Source organism: Bubalus bubalis, chromosome 10 (genome assembly GCF_019923935.1).
Source record: "Bubalus bubalis isolate 160015118507 breed Murrah chromosome 10, NDDB_SH_1, whole genome shotgun sequence".
NCBI classification, from domain to species: domain Eukaryota; kingdom Metazoa; phylum Chordata; class Mammalia; order Artiodactyla; family Bovidae; genus Bubalus; species Bubalus bubalis.
The window spans coordinates 67,596,567-67,621,313 of record NC_059166.1 but is presented as its reverse complement, the minus strand read 5'-3'; the positions used below and the strand labels follow the sequence as shown (position 1 = coordinate 67,621,313).

Here is a 24,747-nt window from a genome sequence, read left to right as displayed (position 1 = left end):
ATCATCTTTAGAAAGCAGTTTGTTTTCAGTCTACTCCTCTACACTTGATATCCTAACATAACCATATTTCCACATTCCTTTTTATTTTGTTGATTCCATGATTTATTATATTTCTTCTTGGTTTTTCATGGAGTTTTCACTGGGGCATGTTTATTGTGTTGCCTTATTGTGTTGCTGGGCTTGTTTATTTATTCAGAAAATCTTACAACTTTGTGGTATAATTCTGAATATGATCTGATTATAGATACTTTAGGCTTTGTTTTGTTGAAAAGGATTTCTTATTTACATTCATTAATGTGTATTAGTCAGGATCATCCACAATTCAAGAATAAGAATATCTAGACAGGCTAGAGGGAACTGCTCAGAACTTCGCTATTCAAGGGGCAAGGGGAGGTGAGGAGTGGGCAAAGAGGGTGATGTAAAATGTCAGTGTCAGGGTATAGTAAAAGAAATGTCAGGGGGTCTCTGATAACATTTTTGCAATTGGTTTTATTTTTTTTAAGGATTTATACTGTAAGTTTATTTGGAGAAGGCAATGGCATGCCACTCCAGTACTCTTGCCTGGAGAACATGGACGGAGGAGCCTGGTGGGCTGCAGTCCATTGGGTCGCTAAGAGTTGGACACAACTGAGCGACTTCACTTTCACTTTTCACTTTCATGCATTGGAGAAGGCAATGGCAACCCACTCCAGTGTTCTTGCCTGGAAAATCCCAGGGACAGAGGAGCCTGGTGGGCTGCCTCTATGGGATCGCACAGAGTCGGACACGACTAATGTGACTTAGCAGCAGCAGGATGCTGAGTTCAAGAGTTTGATCCTTTTTTCAAAGAGATTGCACCTCTTAAAATGCTCTTCATATCTGCCTCATGGATTATTTTTTAAGCAGTTTGTGTCTTACTATTAACATAAAGGTGCAGCAAATCTAGACCCAAAGTATAAAGTCATCATAACTGGTAACCTCCATTTGTTTTCCACTGAAAATGGTATTTTCTTCCCTGGAGCCTCCTCATAGTGCCTCCTACAGAGCACAGAGGTTGTGAACCTCTAGATGCTCTGTCCCAAAATAGCCTGTTAGAAGTTCTGGGAAAGGCACAGAAGCTGAAGGTGGAAGCACACCAAGCACTCCTTTCCTCAAGACTTTGTTCCCCTGTATTGCAGTTGGTTTTAAAAAACTTAACCAAACTATTGTTTACTTCCTGGGTCATCTTTAGGGATTCTGAGTCTTAAAGGATTTGCTTCGTCCCAATGGCTCAGTCAGTAAAGAATCTGCCTGCTTTGCAGAAGACCTGGGTTGGATCCATGGGTCAGGAAGAGCCCCTAGAGAAGGGAATGGCAACCCACTCCAGTGTTGTTGCATGAACTCCATGGACAGAGGAGCCTGGTGATCTACAGTCTAAGGGTCGAAAAGAGTCGAACACGACTGAGCAACGAACACTAACACACTTGGTTCCATTAGTTGAATAACTTTCTTCAAGTAAAATGATAACTGCTCACAAATTCAGTGTTTTAAAGTCTTAGAGGTTTTTTGAGCATAGGAATAATTATTCCTTGAACAAGTCACTGAAGAGAAGTTTCTAGAAATTTCTGTAGCTGTGGCAACCATTTTAGGCAAAGGCATCAGTTATCTTTTGCTACGTAACCAACCACTGTAAAGTCTACTTGTTTAAGAAAACAACATTTATTCCTTCCCCTGTTTTGGTGGGCTGGCCTGATTAAGGTTGGAAGGTTGAGGATGGCCTCACTCACTCACATGGCGGGGACTCGTCTGGATGATGTGGGATGATTGAAATGCCTGAGGCCTTTCTCCATGTGGCATCATCCAGCAGGCTATTAGGTCTGGACTTGTTCATAAGATCCTAGAAGGAAAAGAATGCAAACACCGGTGAGCCTTTTTCAAATGTCTTTTGTGTCATGTTTTCTAATATCCCATTGGCCAAAGCAAATCATACAGCAAAGCCCAGATTCTCCCTTCTTGATGGCAGAGACAGCAAAAGGGGCTTGCATAGAGGGCTTAGAGAAGTTTGTGATCATTTTGAAATTGATCTCAGGCAGTTACCATAGAAATTATTCTACATGTTTGTTAAGAGGTTGTAACAGTGAGCAAAACTGTCTATAGCTTCAAAAATTACTACATTCATATGCAGTATTTGCTGCAAGCTAAGTCTATAAAGCTTAAAAAAGAAACAAAACAGCTATCAATTTATAAGGCATATAAAATTTATCCCAGTTTTAAATTCTTCTGAATTTAAGAAAGAAAATAAGAAAATCCACTAATATTTCTATATTGCTTTTCATTTTCATTCACATATATTGCTTTTAAAAAAATATTTCAAGCCTCTTGGAGAAGTATTAGATCATTATCCTCATTTCATAGGTGTAGACTGATGCCTATACATGTTAAGAATCTTACTCGGAATCACTTAACTAGTAAGACAGGTGGGTTTTGCATTATTTCTTTTAGTAGCCTTGCCTCCAAGCTGTACCCAGGAGTCCCTGGGGGTGCCCCATTGATCATTTAATGCAGCAAAGGACAAATAAAAGTAGTTAGTAGTCATCTCTGTAAGTTTAAGCCATACCATGTATATATATATATATCATGCTCTCATTCCATGAAAAGCCTGAAGATCTATTTTTTTTAAGGAAGAATATGTATATAAATGATACTCTCATCAACAACTTAGTGAATTCATTTTGTGTCTGTTTCATTTCTGCAGACTGTTAATATATATTCAGTTATTTCCACATTACACTTACATGTTTACTGAATTTCACAAATTTTTCTGGATCCTAAATATTAACAGTTCCTATATCCATTTTACTGTAAGAAACTGGTTTATCTTATATATACACAGATACTGAAATTATGCATATGTATGTATGTATGTATGCATATATGTCCATATGTGTAAATAAATATCACCTTATGTCTATTATTTCACTCTGCACAGACATGGTTTTCCAATAGAACTTGTAGACATTCCATGCATTCAGTGTATAGCCCCAGAGACAAGCAGGTTCCCAAAGATTTTTAAGTGAGAGATCAACATTCCTTAAGCCTGTACTTTCACACAATATAATACCTCACATACTTGATGGGAGGTTCAGATGAGGTAATATAGGTAAAAATCATTTGTAAATGCTTAAAAGCTATAGAAACATGAGCTATTAATACGAACTTGCCTTAAGGAAATACCATTAAGAGGAGCCAACGTAATTATTTTAAATTCTTAATTACTGGCTTTACACAAATTCAAGGATTTTTGGAACCGCTCTCTGTACTTTTCCTATTTCTTTAGGCTCACTGACAAGAAATATCCCAGGTCTGGGAATAATCATAACTGCTTGTGACTGTACAGAGCTAGGGACTTAGTCTAGCAGTGAAAGTTTATGGTTAACTTCTCTTCCCCATCACTGGGCCTCACCCCCCAAAAGAAATGGAGAGGGCCTGTAGAATCTCCTCAGGGGTCTGTTTGAGAGGCAATTAACATTCCTATCTGACCACTCTTCCCTTCACATTGAGCAGCACTTAGACCTGTCCTCACCCTTGGTCTGGATTCTTGTAGTGAGTCCTAATTATATTCATGGCCTGCCTTTCAGGCTGAAGTAAACTTTATAGCCAATTTATGGGCTATTTTCAAAGAAATTTCGTAGTGTTTTACAGGGACTTTATTTACTTTCAGAAGACTTCATCAATGTATTCATTATAAAGAATCATATAGGTTAGCTTTTCTACTCTTTTCCTTTACACTACAGCCTCTACAGGAAATTACCTTGCAGGCAGAGGCTTCACGCAGTGGAAAGATGTCTCCCTATTCAGTGGAAGTAATTTCTGTCTTATGTGTTACTTTGACTGTCATAACATTCTCAGGCATGAACTTCACTCTCTTGATTAATATTTATAACCTCCTCTTTAGGCACCTGTAATGTCATTGCCTGTGGGGATGGGAAGCTTAGTACATGGCAGGTGGAAGAGTTGATACAGTTAATAGTTAAAGAGACTGGGGTTGTGAAAAGGTCCCACTGTCAAAGGAGGCCCTGGGACTAGTTCTGGCTGCTCTAAGTATTCCTAATTGGAGGTGGCATGACCCACTGGACTCGGGGCAGGAGATCCCAGCCCTTTGCTGCTATGTTTGCTTGCTGCTGGTTTTCTCTATGACTTTGGGCAATTCCCTTATGTTTGAAACCTTTATTTCTGCAACTGTAACATGAAAAGTACCTAGATGGGGCTTTTATCAATAGGACAAATGGTGTGTCTGCGTAGCCGCTCTCAAGGCCTTCTGCTCTCAGAAAGGTTAAGGCTAGAGTGTTTTCCTCCCCTTGGAGTGAAGAGATTTTCTGGAGCAGTGTAGAATTACAGGCTCTGGAAAGACATGTCCGTTTCTATCACTCCATGGGCTCTTAGATACTGCTCACTTCGAGATTGACACAACTATGTCACACACCTCTAGTAGATCATGATGCAAGATCTGGGCAAACTTAAAGATTAAGGAAACACAAGGGGATGGAGTGTCTATTGGATAGATAACTGCTCATGAGTCATTTATGTAAACTTTTCTAATCTTTGTCATTGACATAGCGGGTGATATTCCCAGGTGACTCAGTGGTAAAGAAAGTAAGTGAAAGTGAAGTCGCTCAGTTGTGTCTGACTCTTTGTGACCCTATGGACTATAACCTGCACCAGGCTTCTTCATGGGATTTTCCAGGCAAGAGTACCGGAGTGGGTTGCCATTTCCTTCTCCAGGGGATCGTCCCTGGGGTTGAACCCAGGTATCCTGCCCTGCAGGCAGAAACTTTACCCTCTAAGCCACCCGCCTGCTAATGTAGGAGACGTGGGCTCGATCCCTAGGTTGGGAAGATCTTCCTGGAGAAGGAAATGGCAACCCACTGTAGTATTCTTGGCTGGGAAATCCCATGGACAGAGGAGCTTGGTGGGCTACAAGTCCATGGAGTCGCAAAGAGTTGGACACGACTTAGTGATTAAGCAACAACAACAGTTTGATAAATCACCTTGTTTTTTGTGTTAATTTTCATTATTCATTAGTTAGTTAACCCATAGTTACTCAGCACATATTCTTGGAGAACTCAGTATGTCTGAGACACCATAGAATGTAATCCTAATTTGGGGGTTCAGGTCTAATGCTCCATGAATTTTTTTTCTGATACTCTCAGTTGCAGATAATCTTTCTTTGCTCTGATTTTCTGCTTTCTAATTTTAGTATAGTACTTACCATGTAATGATACATATTAATGTTATTTGTGTACATATTTCTTTCCAATACATAATTCTTATATATAATTAAACACATGAACTGCCTAGTACATCCCCTTGTACTTCACAGATAAATATATAATGGGAAACATAGAAAAACAGAAATAGTATAAAACAGCATATAATGTTATATGGGGATATGGTGCTACATGTAATATTAATAAATGCTCAGGGAATTAAGGTGAATTGATGAGCAGAGAAAGATAGTTGGAAGAAGTTAAGGTGGTAACAGTCAGAGATGGGGCAAAGGCAATCCAAGTTGAGGAAAGGCATTAACAACTGACCCATATATGGAAACCATACATCTTTGGGGAGTCAGGGGACATGATAGACAGTAGCCCCTACAGGATAGGACATTGCAGTTGCCAAGCTAAGGCAATTAGATTCTTCTGAGAGCAAAGGCTATACTACTCAAATATTTTTAAGCAAGTGACCTTTTCTTTTTGAAAAGATCAGAGAGGTGTTTTAGAAAGATTCCTCAGGTAGTGGTATCCAAGGTAGTGAGACCACCTAGAACCAGGGGGAATTAGATGAATTAGTTATGAGTGCAGGAGTGCGTGACAGTATGTGAGCACCTGGGCACAGATGAAAAGGCATGAGGCAGTGAGACTAGAGCAGAGAAGTGGACTCCACAGAGCATGAAGCAGGGATCATCAATAGGACAATTGTGATCGAGGATAAAGAAAAGGATGCAATAAAAGCTAACTACAAAGTCTTGTGTTTGAAAACAGTCATACCATTTATAAAAATTTATAAAGATCAGAAAATAATTTTAGAGGGAAAATAATGCATTCAGCTTTATACATTTCAGCTTGAGAAATGCATTAGACTGTGTGGATGCAGAGATCATGGGAGTTAAGCAGCTTGTTCAAAGCTCAGGACTGGAGCTTAGGAGGGAGGTCAAGGGTTAGGAAATAAATGTAGATGAAATAGAGTTGTCTACTCAGGAAACAGTCTCAGTCTTTTCTGTCTCCTGGGAAATATTTTATTAGTGCAAGTTACCAAATTAATTTATATTTGATTTAAATATAGAATAACTTGAAAGGCTTTAAGCAAGTTACAGTTTGGATCCCTCAGTTAATTAGTATTTTGTACTTGCTGACTTCTCAGGTTCCTTTAAAATTATCAGAAATCTATGTTTCTCTAAGTAAGATGGAAAAAAAAAAAAAAAAAAACCTGCTTAGATAAATACACTAATCCTTGGAATGTTGAAAGTCCATTACAGCAAACATCTGCCCGCCACCCACCCCCCCACCCCCCCACTGCCATGTTTCCTCATTAATTCATCCAGCGCTGAGAAGTGATTGCTGAGCCTTGAGAAAGGGCACTTTTGGTTTCAGCTTCTGTAGCTTCTTAATCTGCTTCTCCCCTCCCAGCTTAGGAGAGCTCAAGCCATGCATCTTTCCAAGCGTGGAGGGAAGAAGTCAGCTCCCCCAGCTCCATCAGTTCTCAGAGGTGCTGGACTGATGCCTGGTCGCCCCTGGAGAATTGTGCGGCCGCCAGTACAGCTGCGTTCCTAGTTACATGGTGACCAAGAAAAGTCCCTTTCTATGCACTGATTTCTTAGCCCGTAGACACTGAGGCACCAGGATGTTATGGGGATTGGGAGGCCCTCTTCCCTATAAATATATCCTCCTCAGAGTTGCCCCTCCTTGTGCTAGTCCAGCCTCCAGTTTACACCATAACACAGCAAAGAGACAGCAGCTGTCCTTTCTCTCTTCAAGAGAGAGACACTCACCCAGGCTGAAGTACAGAGAAAGGAAGGAGGATAGGATAGTAGAGAAGGGCCTTCTTTTGGTGACAGAGCCTTCAGTGGCAGAGCCCTGGATTAGGACACAACAGGATGTCTACTCCTGGCTGTGAGATACTTGACAAATCACTCTACCACTCTATCTCCATTTCCTCTTCACAAAATGAGCAACTCTAACTAGATGATCTCTAAAGCCTATTTCCTCTCCTAATATTCTAGTTTTTAAAAATTTTATGGGATGAAAGAAAATAAGCATTCCAAGTTAGTCTTGTCATAATCCCACTGGAGTACTGGGCAATGCCTATTCCGCAGATAAACACTTCTTTATGCTTTTTAAAGTACTTTGGGTGGAAGCGAGTAAAGAAAAAGTAAAGTTCAGAGGATGAAATTGATCCTGATGATTCTATTAAATTCAGGGAACTACAGCCTTGAAGCAGTGTTCATAAACTGGCCAGAACTTGAGTTCTGGGGAGGTAACCACTTCCAGGCTGAATTTCTGATTTATACTGGCGTTGAACAAGCAAGGGCTCCCAGCATGAAGGACTGTGATACAGCAAGGAGGTAAACTGACTTTGGATTAAACTGCTCCATCTAGCTTTGCTTCTGGTTGTTAGGGGGTGTGCTGTCAGTTACCACTGTGAGGGAGCAGTGGGGTCTGTGTAGATACTTGGCAAGGGATGGCATCTATAGGGTCATGTGTGTTGTTTGTGCTGAAATTCCGTAATATCCCCAGGCAATTTAATTCTGTGGTAGAACCAACTTGAATAATTAAACAAAGTGAAGATTTGACAACACTGTACTTGTGGTACAACACAGCTGTGATTCTGTGAGCTCGGCTGAGAGGAGGAGTTGGGGGCATCTGTCACAGCAAAAGGATGCTTTGTAACAGACAACAATTGAGCAGACATCCAAAGTCCTACAGAACAGAGGCTACAAAGAATATGGTCTCTCGGGAGTGAAAGGGTTGTGGTGTCTGTTTGGGGAATGTTAAAGGGATAGTTGATGATGTTTGCTGGGTCACCAGCATCTTTTGAAATGAAACTGTGCCAGAGGAGAGTCAATACACCTTCTTTTCCTTTTATAAACACTTACAGACTTGTTTATAGATTATCAGTAAGTAAACTGCTGCAGGGAGGAAAGATCACTCTTTGGAACAACTAAAAGTTTGATACCTTTTTTGTGTACCTGTGATAATCCTAAAGATAGGAGAAAGACTACAGACTATTACATGTAGCAGAAGTTTATACCTATGAAACGAGTTCTTCCCTGCTGCCTTTTCTTGTTGGGTAAGGCTTTTTAAAAAATAAAAATTTCTTAAGTAACTAATTTTTCTGACGCTCGACCATGAGATTGTTATCCCCAAAGGATTCTCTTTTATCTTATCCTGAATGTGATGGCTCTTTGTGTTCCCAAAGAGTACAGGGGATGCTTCCCAATAGGTGTTTGCTCCCCAGTCACATTCATTCCTACAGAACCCATTTGTACAAGTGAGAACTGGAGCATGTTAAGCATCAGAATAAGTCTACTGCTTGGTATTTCCACAGAGCAGAAATGATCTTGGAGCTTAATGTTTAATACCTTTGAACTGTGGGGTTCAGTTTCATAAATAGATCTGCATATGAGTCTAAAAAGCAGTCATGTTATTTGTGTATTTTGACATCAAAAATCTCCAAGAATAATTTACTGTTATACTTTTGTTTTGTGATTAACATAACTGCAATGACAGTTTTTTTAAAAAATCAATTTACTTCAGAATTCAACTTTTTCTCACTTTTAGCATGGGCAATGCATGTAGTTTGAGATCACAATAAAATGAAATGACATATTTCAGACTTTATGGAATATATGTGAAAACAAATGTTAAGTATTGATTTTTAAAAAGTTCTCTAAAGTCTTTCTTTGTATCTGAGCTGTCATGGCATTGATTTTTTTCTCCTTCTGTTTCTCTGTTTTTCCCTTCTTGACTCCCTGACTCCTCTTTTGGAGACATTCCCCCGTTTATGGAATGAGGTTCCAGTGTGAGTCCACGTTCTGTTCCTTGCACAGTTTCTTTACTGTGCAGTATCATCCTCCTGGTTTGGTGACTGCGGCACCATCCAAACATCTGTCCATCTCTCCAGTTCCTCCTCCATCAAACCTCTCGCCTCTGCTGCATAACAGCTGCCTGACAGGTCAGTCTACACAGTCCAAATTCTTTCCACAGAAAGTTCTTCACTTTACTCAGTTCCTGTAGTTGGCTGCCCTTCTTAGAATGCTTAGCTGTTCTCACTCGGTGGATCCAGAACTCTAGCCTTTTTGTGCCTCTGACAGCACCCTCCCATTCTTCGTTCTCTCACACCTAGATATTTTTACTTGGTCTCCTGGTCTGAGCTTTCTCAACTTTTATCACTGCAAAATGTTTCATAACAAAAATTTCTTTTCTCTCTGTTATATTTGTGCCCACCTGCTTCAGAATCTTTCATCAGATGTTTCTCATCTTTACCTTGATCTTTAATTTATCCATACATAATTTTTAGGGCAAAGCTCCCAGATTCCCACTACTTAAATATCTTCATTGTGCTGCTTGTATCTTTTCTATAAAGCCTTACCTACTGTTGGACACATTCCTTCCACAGGTTTACTTCCAAATGTGTTAAACATCTTTTCCTCTGTTCCGGAATGTACTCCTTCTTTTTCTTTGCCAAACCAGCACCTAGGCTGGGTAGTGGTTTAGAGCCTGGGTGCTGGGGCCAGATTGCCTGGGTTCCAGTTCAATCTCTGCCATATACTAGCTCATCCATGTTGTAGAGGACACTTAATCTCTTTCAGCTCCTGTTTCTTCATATATAACATGGGAATAATAACAACAGGCCTTACTTAATAAGGCTGCCGTGAGGAGTTTATGCACATGAAGTGCTTAGTGTTAAACAGTGCTTAACAGGGTGAGCACTGCTTATGTATTCACTCTTATCATTCACCCCCATTCAGTGTTTCACTGCACATTATAGTCTAAGGTTGCATATGTCTCCCTAATCAATTTTGTTTTCATCCTCTGAGGATCTCAGAGTGGCTCAACAAATATTTGTTGAAATAATCTAGACAGTGTTGGGAGACAGCTGAATTCCTTGGATTTGGAACTTGACTTTTAGTTGTCTGAGAACAGAACAGTCATATATCACTATCATATGTAATATGACATATAGTGTACATTTAATCTTTTCTTCAATTTTCAAAAGTATATAAATATATACATAAATTATATACATATGGTGGTGGTGGTTTAGATGCTAAGTTGCCCCTGTAAGAGGGTCTGATGTATGGTAAATGCTCAAAATATATTGTTTTAAATGTTCGAATAAATGAATGAACGAAGTGATTTGTCAGATTTCTCCAGATTTAACTTAGGAACCTCTTAGGTCACAATGAAATAATACATTTTTAAGCTAAAAATAATTTTTAGTATTAGTAATAATAGTATATATAATATAGACAGACATTATATATATAATTATATATATATTATATGCATATGTACAAAATGTAGTATATGTGATTATGTATATATATTATAAAACTATATATATAGGGCTTCCCTGGTGGCTCAGTCTGTAAAGAATCAGCCTGCAACGCAGGAGTCCCAAGTTTGATCCCTGAGTCAGGAAGATCCCCAGGAGAAGGAAATGACTACCTGCTCCAGTATTTTTGCCTGGGAAAACCCATGGAGAGAGGAGCCTGGTGGGCTACAGTCCATGGGGTTGCAAAGAGTCGGACACAACTTAGCAACTAAACCACCACCACATGTATATAATTCATGTATATATTTACATATATATATTTATATACTTTTGAAAATTGAAAAAAAGATTGCATGTACACAATCCCATAACCAAAAATATCTATTTAGGGTATAATTTTTTCAGATATTTTCCTGTGCATGGAAATGTAAATTTTTAAAACTAAAATTTAATCATACTGTATTTAATATTTTATAAACTCTATGACTTTATTTAAAACTGTAGTGTGAACTAGATGTCTACTATATAATGAGCACCAAAAGTGGATTAATCAGGCCATCCAGCTTTTGTTTTTCTCTTTTGCCTTTACATTTACCCTTTTAGTCCCACTTTCTTACCCTTATGGTGCCTACTTCGAAATAGTGTAATTTAAAATGCAATTTCCAAGGCATAGGGAGGTGAGGGTAGGTCTAACTTATACTAGAACGTAATTAGCATTTCATAAGATACACTTAGTAGCTTTGTTTTACTCTACAACTTTGATTTTCCTTTTACAATTATTTTTTAATTATTTTATTTTACATGAATCTATAGCTGAAATTCCCCATTGATTTTAGAACAAACACTGAAATTAAAGATTTAATAATAAAGCATAAATGTGATACACACCTAGATAGATATTTTCAAGGAGATCAAAAGCATTTTTTCTTTTTTCTATTCAGCATCTATACAGTTCAGCTATATTGGGGGCCTCACCACTAGCTCTCTCTCCCTCTCAGTAAGTATCAAGAAAGACCGAGGACACTGTTCTTCCAAATTCCGTTTTTGTTTACAGAGAACTCTCCATTTTAAAGTATAATGTCAAAATGGCTAAGCAGAAGGGCACCAAAATTGACAGAAAAATGACTATGATTTAACCAAGAAGCCACATTTACACTGTAAATGAGATAAAGTAATAGAAAATGTGCTGGATCAAGATGATAGTTTGGGCCACACTAATGAAATCCTCAGATGATAACTCCTTCAGTGAGCATGCTCCTTTGCCTGGCCTTGTGAGTCGGATCTGGGAGAGCCACAGCCCTGTGCTGGGAACCAGGAAGTGTCAAGTTGTCTGTAAGCTATCTTTGCCTTCACAAATGTTTACCAGCCACCACCCTCTTCTCTTCATTGCTACAGAAGTGAAAAAAACAAGGGGAAAAACAATTGAGAAAGGAACATGATTTCAGGTTTATGAGGTATGAGAGAGAAGGAATTATCCTATTAAGGGCTAGTTAATGGGACTTTTAAAAAAAGCAGTAAGATTTTTGACTCTCCTGAGTCTCTCAAACAACATAGCAAGTAAATGTTTAACAGAAACTCAAGGTATAAGGAATAAATCTTAGGTAAAATCTATAAGTGAAATGTATATAAATATCTGATTTACAAGTTTAGCTGAGTTTCTAGTCTGGAGGCTAAAAGAATAGAAGGAGGGGGAAAAGTAATAATATACATTATATTAAGACTTATCAATGTAATGAGTTATGATAGATATAAGTAATATTCAATGAAATATCAAAGGTAACCAATCTTGCAGAAACAGACAAATTTTATAAGATCCCTATACTAAACTATGCCTTTAAACAAAAATTAAGTGTATATACCAATCAGAGTGCCCTTGTAAGACTTTGAATTATTGTTTGTGGCATGTTTTCTTAGTCCATTGGTTAATATTATGCTCAAGTCAGAGGTATTTATAATTCCAAAGGTTTTGTAAAATGATTTTTTGGTAATGTCTCTATAGCTGCTGGTGGAAAAGTACATTTTTGTGACATTAAATTTTATTTTCTTAGAGTTTGTCTTCTAAATATGTAATGTCTGAAGAAAATGACAATCTGAAAGGACAGTGCTGCTTCAGCTGGTCAGTTTCATTTCTCCCTCTCTTTAAATCTGTCTTTCACTTACGAAACACCAGCAGAATGGACTGCCTTCAAAAGTGTTTATTTACTTTATAAAGAAACTGATTTTCCAACAGACTTCTGATACATCAAAAGGTCTTCGGGAATCAAACCTTATCTCTCTTTTTTCTTTCTCCCTGCCCTACTTTGTTTGGTAAAACTTGTAAATTGTTTCATTGACCTTGAACATTTTGTTCACATCCTTTGAAGAAAGGCAGAGATACAAAATAATGTTTTTGAAAGTACTGTGTTACAAAAGAAAGAGTGCCTGTTAGCCCATGTCCTGGATAATAATACTTCTTAGGCTTCTAATTTGGGAACACACAAATAACCAGAATATTAAACCTAGGTAGAGTTTTAATGATAACTTCAAAATCCTTTGATTTACTAGAAATAAAAGAGATTTTAGAGACCACTAAGTTCTGCTCTGAACCAAAACAAAATATCAGACTTTTTTTTTTTATTATAAACATAATAAAGATATTTAATGCAAAGATTTGTGAAAAATTACAAATTTATGTGTACTCTGTCTAGCTTAAAATATAAGACATTATCCTGATCAGTATGTGGTTTAGTATTGTGTGTTTTTTCAACTTGATGTAAACAGGGATCATAATTAAGTGCCACTGGAGAAGGAAATGGCAACCCACTCCAGTGTTCTTGCCTGGAGAATCCCAGGGACAGGGGAGCCTGGTGGGCTGCCGTCTCTGGGGTCGCACAGAGTCGGACACGACTGAAGTGACTTAGCAGCAGCAGCAGCAGCAGCAGTGTTTTAAGTTCTGATTGTTCCATACCTTGCCAACACTTGATATTGATGAACTTTAAAATTTTGCTTTTCTGGTATATGGAAATGGTATTTGTGATATTATTTTGCATTTCCATGATAATTAACAAGATTGAATATCTTTTTGTACTTTTTGGATACATTCCTATTTTCTTTTCAGTGATGCCTATTTTTCTGTTGGGTTATTTATATTCTTCTTAAAATATATAGAAAATTTTCGTGAATTTTGCATAAAAATTCTTTGTCAATTATGTTTTACAAATATATTTTCTCAGACTTATATTTTCATATCCTTTGTCATACATATTATGGGGGTCTTATCTAAAATCTTCAAAGTAAATTAACTTAGTATGCAAAATTATTATATATTTACATAAACACATAGCCATCACCTAGATCAACATATAAAACATCTCCAGAACTGCAGTAGAATCCCTTTATACCTTGTTTCTAGTTAATGTTACTGCATTTCTCATGCTCCGGCTTCCCTGGTGGCTCATATGTAAAGAATTTGCCTGCAATGAGGGAGACCTGGGTTCGATTCCTGGGTTGGGAAGCTCCTCTGGAGAAGGGAATGGCAATTCACTCTACTATTCTGGAAAATCCCATGGACAGAGGAGCCTGGCAGGCTACAGTCCATGGGGTTGCAAAGAGACAGACATGACTGAGCGACTGTCCCTTTCACTTTTGGCCAATGCTCACAGTATTCTCTTCTCTACCACTCTGGATCGATTTTTCCTGTTTTGAAATCTTAATGAATGAAATTATATAGTATGTTTTGTACAATTCAACAGTCATATAATTGTATCATACAATAATCATACAAAACATATTATTTTATGACTAGCTTCCTTCACCCCGTATCCTATGAGCAAGACATTATATGTAAAAATATTGTTCTTTTTCATTGCTATGTACCATTCTACTATGTGACCATTTTACAATTTTCCATTCTACAGTTGATGCACATATGGGTTCTTGTGTTAGTCTATTAAACATTTCTGCTATAAGCATTCCTGTACTTACCCTTTGATAGACAGTAGCCCTTACTATCCTTGGATTTATAGCCATGAGTGGAATTTTGGGACATAGTTGTATGTATGCTTGGCTTTAGTAGATATAGCCAGAATGTTTGTCAAAGTGGTTACATTGATATTTACTTGGAATAACAGTATGTGAGTTTCAGCTGCTTTATGTCCTCATCAATATTTGGTATGGTCATTCCTTGAATTTTAGTCATATTTTATCAGATTGGTCTATATGCAATCATCTTCTCATAGGTTTAATCTAGTAGATTCTCATTTTTCTCTTTAATTTTCATTATCTTGGTGACTAATGATGTTGAAAAACTTTTTGTAGGCTTCATGACTATTCATAAATTTCTTTTTATGAAGTGCTGCTGTCTGTTGCTCTTTTTTTTTTTTTTGGATTGTCAGTCTTTATGATTTTGATTCATATTTCTTTATATATTATGGATTCAAGTCCACTATTATTAGACATGTAGTTTCTTCTTCTGGTTTATTACTTGCCCTTTTATCTCTACATGTTATCTTTTGATAAACAGAAATTCTTAGTTTTAATAAAGTCTAATTTATAAATTTTTTTATGGTTGATGCTTTTTAATGAAATCCAATTTGTAAATTTTTAAAAGTTATAATATTTAACATTTGGTGTCAATATTGACATGATTGTAAAATTTTGTTCAGAGCTAAGCTAAACAGTATACTTTAAATACATTTCCTTTTTGTACAATCTTTTGGTTTTTTTTTTTTTTTGCTGATTTTTTTTGTTTGTGTGTTACTATACCCATTACTAATTAAGCCTCAGACTTCTCAACAAAGCTGTAAAATTTATTTAGTATGTTCAATTTAAGTAATATGTATATTTTACTTTTTCTTTTAAAAATCTTCCCTTTTAGCCTAATTTCTAAATCTCCAACCTAAGCAGAGATTGTCTGCTAACCAAGTTAATCTACAATGGGCATGTAGAAAGAGAAGTTAATCTCTGATGTTTTAATTCACTGAAATTTTGGGAGGGGTTGTGTATTATTGTAGCATAACTTACCCTGTACTGACTGTCAACAGTATTCCTTTGCTGAAAATAACTGCTTTGTTGCAAGCTGAACTTCAGCCATCCCATGCTTTGCCTCTGCTATCAATCTAGGAAGTCCTTTGATCTCTTCATTTTCTTGCATCCTTGTTTTTTGGAATCTCAAGTCTTCCTTTTTCTTATTTTACTCCATTGTTTTGGTGGCACATATTCTTCAGTAGCTTCCTTATAAAAACTCGTGGAAAATAAAGTTTTTGAGACCTTAATGTTGAAATATGTCACACTAGATATGATTTATAACTTGGCTGAATTCAGGTATTTATGTTAGCAATGTTTCCCCTTCAAAATTTAGGAGACAGTTCTTTAATTACTTGCTGACAATGTTATTATTTGAAGTCCATTGGCATTTTAACATACCTGTTTTCCTTTCTAGAAGTTTTCAGAATCTTCTCTTTGTCTTGAGTGCTCTGAAATTTCAGAGTGATATGCCTTGGTATACCTTTGTGCTTTGTCATTGAATCTGGAAACCCATGTACATTAGTTCTGGAAGTTTTCTTATATTGTTTATTTAGTAATGTTTTCCCTACCATTTTCTCTGCACTCTCTTTAGAATTCCTGTTATTCAGATCCTATCTTCTAATGAATTTTATCTTTTATCTACCATTTTCAAACCCTTTATCTTTCTCTTCTTTTTTTTTTGAATATTTTCTCAATTTTATCCTCCTACCTTTCTATTGGTTTTGCTTTTCATATATATTTTAAAATTTCCAAATCTCTTTTATGTTCTCTGAAGGTTGTTGTTCTCCCTTCCTTCCTTCCCTATTTTTTCCTTCCTTCCTTCTTTCTTTCCTCCTTCTTCTCTCTCTCTCTATTTTTAATCCTTTTATTGTTGTTCTGCTCCCTGCATTTTTTCCCTGTGTGCTTTTATTTTGCTATTGTTAGAGATTTTAGTCAAATGTCTAAGAATCCTTGACTCTTCATTCGTATTATGAATGAGTCACTAAAAAGCTAACTGGAATGACTGGAACATGGGGTTCACCATGATAATTTTTGTTGTTGAATTCTGGTAGGTTCTATACAGCACATTTATTTAAGAACATTTATTTCAATTACTAGTTGGCTAAGATGAAATAAAAAGTAAGAATGGATTTTGTATTTAAACAATGCTTTCTTAGCATCTATTGAAATCATCAGGTACTCTTTAACCTTTAATTTGTTAATGTAGTTTCCGAATGGTAGGGTTTCTAACAGTAGTGTTTCAGAATGGCTTTGTTGTCTTTCTTCAAGGAGAAGCTAAAAGTTTCTCATTTTTAAGGAAGGGGAAACTGGAGTGGGAAGGCTGACAGTGCTGTCCACGCTGCCAGTGTTAGGTCTGGGTTTGCCCTCTCTTTGCTCTATGCAATGCAGAAGTTAAGATTTTACTTTTCAAAACAAGGATTTGACATAGGAAGACTGTAGCATATATTAAGGAGTCAACTAAGTTTGTTGTTATTCTTAGACTTTCTGTGTTTAATATAGTTTTTGCTTTATCAAAGTCCAAGTGGAATTAAATCTCCTTACTAGCAATGACATCTAAGGTATTTGGTTTGACATCATTTTAGGGGTAATAAAATGTATTTATAAAATGTTTTTTCAATGAGCTCTTCATCTGTGGTTTAGCTACTTTCCTTACCACAGCATAGCTTTCCACCTACTCTTTATTGTCACATGGCAATCAAAAGACCAACACTCTTTTTCCTTCTGCAATATTTTACTCTTGCACATACTTCCCCAAAGAAGAAGGAAGAGTGAGGCCTGTTCTAATCATTAGCATCAGTTGCAAAAGAGTGTCTGAGTTCCCTGAAATGCCAAAGAATATTTAGCTAGGATTTTTCCTTAAGCTAAGAAATTTTATGCAGAAGTCTTAGAAATTATTGGTATATTGAAAAAATGAAAAGCAGCCTAAAGGTATCATGGAAGAGACTTAGGTCTGGGAACCAAGCCAGGAAGTGTTAGTTAGGCTCACTTCTCACTCACTAGCAAGTCACTAGCCTCTCTGAGCCCTCGTTTCTTTGTACATAAAATAAGAAGGCTTGACTTCCCTAGATTGTCTCTGTGGTCTTTTGGGACTCTAACATTCTTTTGTACTGAAAACAATAGCAACTCTAGGAAATAGTAAAGGGACCTGTACAGTTTATTGCTTAATTAATGTAAACTTCATTAATGTTACAATATTTCAGAATTAAATATTTTTTTCCTTTTTGTTATGAACACATTTGTTTTTAAATATATGAAATAGAAGGCTTCCTGGGGAACTATAAAATATCCCCAGAGTAGGCAGAGTAATATCCCCAACCTAAGATGTCCTATGTCCTAATCCCTGAAATTTGTTAATGTGTTACCTTCCATGACAAAAAGACTTCGTAGATACGATTACATTAAGGATTTATGTAGAGGTGGAGAGGTTATCCTGGATTGCCCAGGTGGGTAAATCTAATCACAAGGGTCCTTCTATGTTAAAGAGGGAATTCATAGAATTCATAGAATGTTGGATCTGGAGTGCACCATAAATATAATCTAATGAAGTCTAGCACTCTCTTTTCACAAGAGAAGAAATTGTAACCCTTTGAGATTAAAACTGTGAGTTTCTCCATAATCATCGAGCTAAATTCCACTACACTATAGTCTTTCCAACTGAAAGTGCTAGGACATGAAACTGCTTAATAAATACCTTAGTGGGAACTATGAAGGAGTATGAAATTCAAATGCATCCTGTATGAGTCAACTCATTCTCGCTTGAGAAGCAGCTTAACAGAGTGCATCTGATCTAGGATGTGTAGCGAGATTGCCTTTATGCAAATCCCATCTCTAGTATTTCCCAGCAGTGTGACCCTTGACAAATTATTTAACCTTTCTATGCTTTTATTTCCTTCTCTGTAAAATGGAGAAGGTAATACCATTAACTCGTAGGGTTGTGAAAAAGTGAAAGTTAGTTGTTCAGTCGTATCCAGCTCTTTGCAACCCCATGGACTGTAGCCTATCAGGCTCCTCTATCTATGGAATTCTCCAGGCAAGAATACTGGAGTGGGTAGCCATTGCCTTCTCCAGAGGATCGTCCCAACCCAGGGATCGAACCCAGGTTTCTGCATTGCAAGCAGATTCTTTACTGTCTAGGTTGTGGAAAGAGTTAAATATATTAATAACTGTAAGGCCTGTAGAACAAGGCCTGGACCATATTTAACACTAAATAATTATGAGAAATTACTGTTATGAGCAGCAGGCTTTATAATAAAGACATGCTATTTCAGTTAAACAAAAAAACATATTTCTTAACATTTAAAAAATTTTAATTATTAATACTAATATTTGTTCCTGCTGTGGTTATTAGCTACCTCCTGTGGTGAAGGCATGAACACATAACCCTGAAACAAGGGCCAAATGTTCTGGTAAGGCTGAAAGTCTTGTCTTCTTCCATGCCCCCAGACATTTTGTAGACAGCACATGACTGTCATGAGTGCTCTTGCTAATTAAAGTCTCATTAATACCAAAGAACTGTACAGTGACTGGTTCTATACTGTCGTTTCTGCAAGCTGCATTGTTTGAAGAACAAAGCAGCTGATGTTCTGTTTCGTTTCTTTCATAATGCTGAGCATGGGTATCTGATAGAATTGCTTAGGTTGGCAAACTTTGTGAGCAGAAGTGCTAGATTTGTATACATCTTCAAGAATGAGGCAGTTCAAAGCTAAAGTGAGCTGGGAAAGAAACAGGAAGTGAAAAAGTAGAACGGAAAGACATAGGTAGATAGAGGAAGAAAAAAGAGGAAGGAAGAAAGGAGCCATGAAAGGACATGAAAGATAAATGAAAACACTTAAATGGAGAAGAGAGTTTTAAGAGACAGTTTGGGCAAACAGGAGACTGTTTTATATGAAGTGTCTCTGATGCCTAAACCTGTCTTCTCAATCTTTAATGTCCATTAGAATCACCTGGAGGACTTGTTAAACTAGTTTCCTGGATCCTATTGGCAGATTCTGATCCAAGAGCTCAAAGTGGAGCCCAGTAATGCAGATTCTAACAAGCCCAAAGGTGGTACTGATGCTGTTTGTCTGTGGACACAGAACCTTTGTGTTAAACAGTATTTACAAAAAATAAATAGCTTTTAGCGTATTTTTAAGCTATATTTTATATATAGTAAATAGCACAGATATTGATGTTCTTGGTTTCCTAATGTAAGTTGCATCCTGCTGCTGCTGCTAAGTCGCTTCAGTCGTGTCCGACTCTGTGCGACCCCATAGATGGCAGCCCACCAGGCTCCACCATCCCTGGGATTTTCCAGGCAAGAACACTGGAGTGGGTTGCCATTTCCTTCTCCAGTGCATAAAAGTGAAAGTGAAGTCGCTCAGTCGTGTCCGACTCCTAGCGACCCCATGGACTGCAGCCTACCAGGCTCCTCCATCCATGGGATTTTCCAGGCAAGAGTACTGGAGTGGGGTGCCATTGCCTTCTCTGAAGTTGCACCCTACTAGGTCATAAAAAGATCTATCTTTTCCCATATACTGTCTCTTCAAGGATACCAGTAGATTTTTTTTTTTTTGGAATGAAGTCCTAGTGGCCCGATGTTATTTTCCATCAGAATGATATAATGAATTTCAGTAAGGTTTTTAGCTTCTTAAAGAACAACATGTATATCTATAATCTGGAATTGAATGCCAAAAAACTAGAAATACCTATATTACTATGATTACACCTGGAATTCTCCTGGTCTCATATAAACTATAGCCCATTTTCTATCACTTATTTATGATCCCATTTGAAAGGAGGATATTTTGTTGTGTTATATTGAATTCTCTTCCTATTCTTTGGATTAGCGATTTACAGTATTTCTGTAATAAGTAATCTGAGATGTTGGGCAAGGAAACTATTGAGTTGAAATTCTTGAGTGTGCTTCTTGAACTTCATGTGCATCTAAATCCCTAGGAATCTTGTTAAAAATGCATATTCTGATTCAGGGGGTCAGATGTTGGGTTCTAAGTTACACTTGTGTAACAAGCTTCCAAATGACATCGATGCTGCCAATTTACAGCTCACATTTTCAGTAGTAAGGCCTTGTATGGTGTGTGAAGGTGGTTCTCACACTTTAGGGAGTATCAGAATCAATGGAAGCCTTGTTAGAACACAGATTTTTGGCTTTTACACCTAAGTGTCAGAGTTAATGGGAGTGGGGCCTAAGAATTTACATTTCTAAGTTGTCAGATGATGCTGGGGAAAGTGCAGGGAAACACACTTTGACAACCACTAATCTATTAACCAACCTCTTCATCTTGCTAATACTCATAGACTTGCCAGAAATTTATATTGCTGATTACGATTGCCCTCAGATATCTCTGATAAAGTCACCAGTTGTCTATTCATTGACAAATCCAATGGACTTCTCTCAGTCTTACCTGGCTTCTCAGTGGCTTCTGACTTGTTACTCTGCTCTTGATACTGCCATCTCTCAGTTATGATAGCAGTATTTTCTTTGTTTCCTTCTTACTTCTCTAACTCAGACTGTATTCTGTCTCAGATTCCTGTAAAAGTTTCTCTTTAATCCACCCCATGCTCTAATCTCAAAAGTCTGCCTGACCTCAGCCTCTTATCATGTTACGTTAGACCACATCAAGGCTCATCTAACCAATCTCTCTGCCTCGAATCTCTTAGTCTCTCTTCCCGCTTCTACCATTGATCTTTCTAAAATACAAGGGTGGGGATATTTATTACCGTGCTTAAAATCCTTTAGTAGCTTCCCATTTGTTCCCATTGTTCCCTTTGGATATATTCCAAACTCTAGCTTGGCTAATGTGGCTCTCTACAATCTATTTCTTATCTGCTCTTTCCACTTATATCATGCCTACTTTGGAATCTTAGTTGAGTTCAGTTCAGTCGCTCAGTCATATCCAACTCTTTGTGATCCTCTGAACTGCAGCACGCCAGGCCTCCCTGTCCATCACCAACTCCTGGAGTTTACTGAAACTCATGTCCATTGAGTCAGTAATGCCATCCAACCATCTCATCCTCTGTTGTCCCCTTCTCCTCCTGCCTTCAATCTTTCCCAGCAACAGAGTCTTTTCCAGTGAGTCAGTTCTTTGCCTCAGGTGGCCAAAGTATTGTAATTTCAGCTTCCACATCAGTCCTTCCAGTGAATATTCAGGACTGATTTCCTTTAGGATGGACTGGTTGGATCTCCTTGCAGTCCAAGGGACTCTCAAGAGTTCTCCAACACCATAGTTCAAACGTGTCAATTCTTCAGTGCTCAGCTTTCTTTATAGTCAAACTCTCACATCCATACATAACTACTGGAAAAACCATAGCCTTGACTAGACAGATCTTTGTTGGCAAAGTAATGTCTCTGCTTTTTAATATGCTATCTAGGTTGGTCATAACTTTTAATTTCATGGCTGAAGTCACCATCTGCAGTGATTTTGGAGCCCAAAAAAATAAAGTCTGACACTGTTTCCACTATTTCCCCATCTATTTCCCATGAAGTGATGGGACCAGATGCCATGATCTTCATTTTCTGAATGTTGAGTTTTAAGCCAACTTTTTCACTCTCCTCTTTCACTTTCATGAAGAGGCTCTTTAGTTCTTCTTCACTTTCTGCCATAAGGGTGGTGTCCTCTACATATCTGAGATTATTGATATTTCTCCCAGCAATCTTGATTTCAGCTTGTGCTTCCTCCAGCCCAGTGTTTCTCATGATGTATTCTGCATATAAGTTAAATAAGCAGGGTGACAATATACAGCCATGATGTACTCCTTTTCCTATTTGGAACCAGTCTGTTGTTCCATGTCCAGTTCTAATTGTTGCTTACTGACCTGCATACAGATTTCTCAGGAGGCAGGTCAGGTGGTCTGGTATTCCCATCTCTTTCAGAATTTTCCAGAGTTTGTTGTGATCCACACAGTCAAAGGCTTTGGCATAGTCAATAAAGCAGAAATAGATGTTCTTCTGGAACTCTCTTGCTTTTTCAATGATCCAGCAGATGTTGGCAATTTGATCTCTGGTTCCTCTGCGTTTTCTAAAACCAGCTTGAACATCTGGAAGTTCTCGGTTCACGTATTGCTGAAGCCTGGCTTGGAGAATTTTGAGCTTTACTTTACTAGCGTGTGAGATGAGTGCAATTGTGCAGTAGTTTGAGCATTCTTTGGCATTGCCTTTCTTTGGGATTGGAATGAAAACTGACCTTTCCAGTCCTGTGGCCACTGCTGAGTTTTCCAAATTTGCTGGCATATTGAGTGCAGCACTTTCACAGCATCATCTCTCAGAATTTGAAATAGCTCAACTGGAATTCCATCACCTCCACTAGCTTTGTTCGTAGTAATGCTTTCTAAGGCCCACTTGACTTCACATTCCAGGATGTCTGGCTCTAGGTGAGTGATCACACCATTGTGATTATCTTGGCCATGAAGATCTTTTTTGTACAGTTCTTCTGTGTATTCTTGCCACCTCTTCTTAATATCTTCTGCTTCTGTTAGGTCCATACCATTTCTGTCCTTTATTGTGCCCATCTTTGCATGAAATATTCTCTTGGTATCTTTGATTTTCTTGAAGAGCTCTCTAGTCATTCCCGTTCTTTGGTTTTCTTCTATTTCTTTGCACTGATCACTGAGGAAGGCTTTCTTATCTCTCCTTGCTATTCCTTGGAATCTTAGTAGACAGACTTAAAAACAACAAATTTCAGTAGAGGCTGTGTGATTTCATGCCTCCGCATCTCTGTTCATGTTCCATTCTCTTCCAGGAATTCCCTCCTTCCCATATTTGTTTAGCCAGCAGACATCTTCTCAACTTTCATATGTCCCTCCTCTTTGAACTCTTAACGACCATCCCAGGAAGCAGTGACCACTTTCTTCTTGTGGCCACACATTATAATGACATCAGCTATACTGTATTTATTTAGTTTATGTGTCTGACTCTCTTTATCAGATTACCACCTCTTGAGAACAAAATTATTATTTTTCCAACTCAGACTTTATTTTCTTGGGCTCCAAAATCACTGCAGATGGTGACTGTAGTCATGAAATTAAAAGATGCTTGTCCCTTGGAAGAAAAGCTATGACCAACCTAGACATATTAAAAATCAGAGACATTACTTTGCCGACAAAGGTTCATCTAGTCAAAGCTATGGTTTTTCCAGTAATCATGTATGGATGTGAGAGTTGGACCATAAAGAAAGCTGAACACTGAAGAATTGATGCTTTTGAACTGTGGTGTTGGAGAAGACTCTTGAGAGTCCCTTGGACTGCAAGGAGATATAACTAATCAATCCTAAAGGAAATAAGTCCTGAATATTCACTGGAAGGAATGATGCTGAAGCTGAAGCTCTAATACTTTGGCTACCTGATGTGAAGAGCTGACTCATTGGAAAAGACCCGGATGCTGGGAAAGATTGAAGGCAGGAGGAGAAGGGGACAACAGAGGATGAGCTGGTTGGATGGCATCACCGACTCTTTGGATGTGAGTTTGTGCAAGCTCTGGGAGTTGATAATGTACAGGGAGGCCTGGCCTGCTGCAGTCCATGGATCGCAAAGAATTGGACATGACTGAGCAACTGAACTGACATGTTTCTTGTTTGTTTCCTGAACAAATGAATGAATAACAGATTGAAGAAGCAGCAACTGATAAAGACGTTGGGACTCACCCAACGTCTTTATCAGTTGCTGCTTCTTCAATCTGTTATTCATTCATTTGTTCAGGAAACAAACAAGAAACATGTCAGTTCAGTTAGCATATTAAGTCTGCTATAACAAATTACCATAAATTTGATGGCTTAAAACAACAGAACCTTAGTCTATTGTAGTTCTGGAGGCCAGAAGTCTCAAATCAAGGTGCTAGTAGGCCCACACACTCTCTGGAGGCTTCCTCTCTCTTTCCAGATGCTGGGGCCTGTAGCTTTTCCTTGGGTTGTGGCTGAGTCACTTCATCCCGTTTCCATTTTCCCTTTTTCTCCTCTTTCTCTTCTAAGGACATTTGTCATTACCTTTGGGGCCAACATGGGTTATCTAGGATGATCTCCTCTTGAGACCGTTAACTTAATTTCATCTGCAAAGAATCTTTTTTCAAATAAGTTCACAGTCACAAGTTCTGGTGGTAAACACAATCTTTTTTCAAATAAGTTCACAGTCACAAGTTCTGGTGGTAAACACACAGACGTAGCCTATTGGGGGCCACTCTTCAACCCACCTCAGTGACTATGGGAAAAATAAAGATGGTATTCATAAACAGAAATAGGAAGA

At 37.8% G+C, this 24,747-nt stretch overlaps 1 pseudogene; it reads right to left on the bottom strand.

Moving 5' to 3' along the window:
* Window positions 1-745: 745 nt before the first annotated feature.
* Window positions 746-1,815, bottom strand: LOC102401447 (annotated as a pseudogene).
* Between the last annotated feature and the right edge of the window lie 22,932 nt (window positions 1,816-24,747).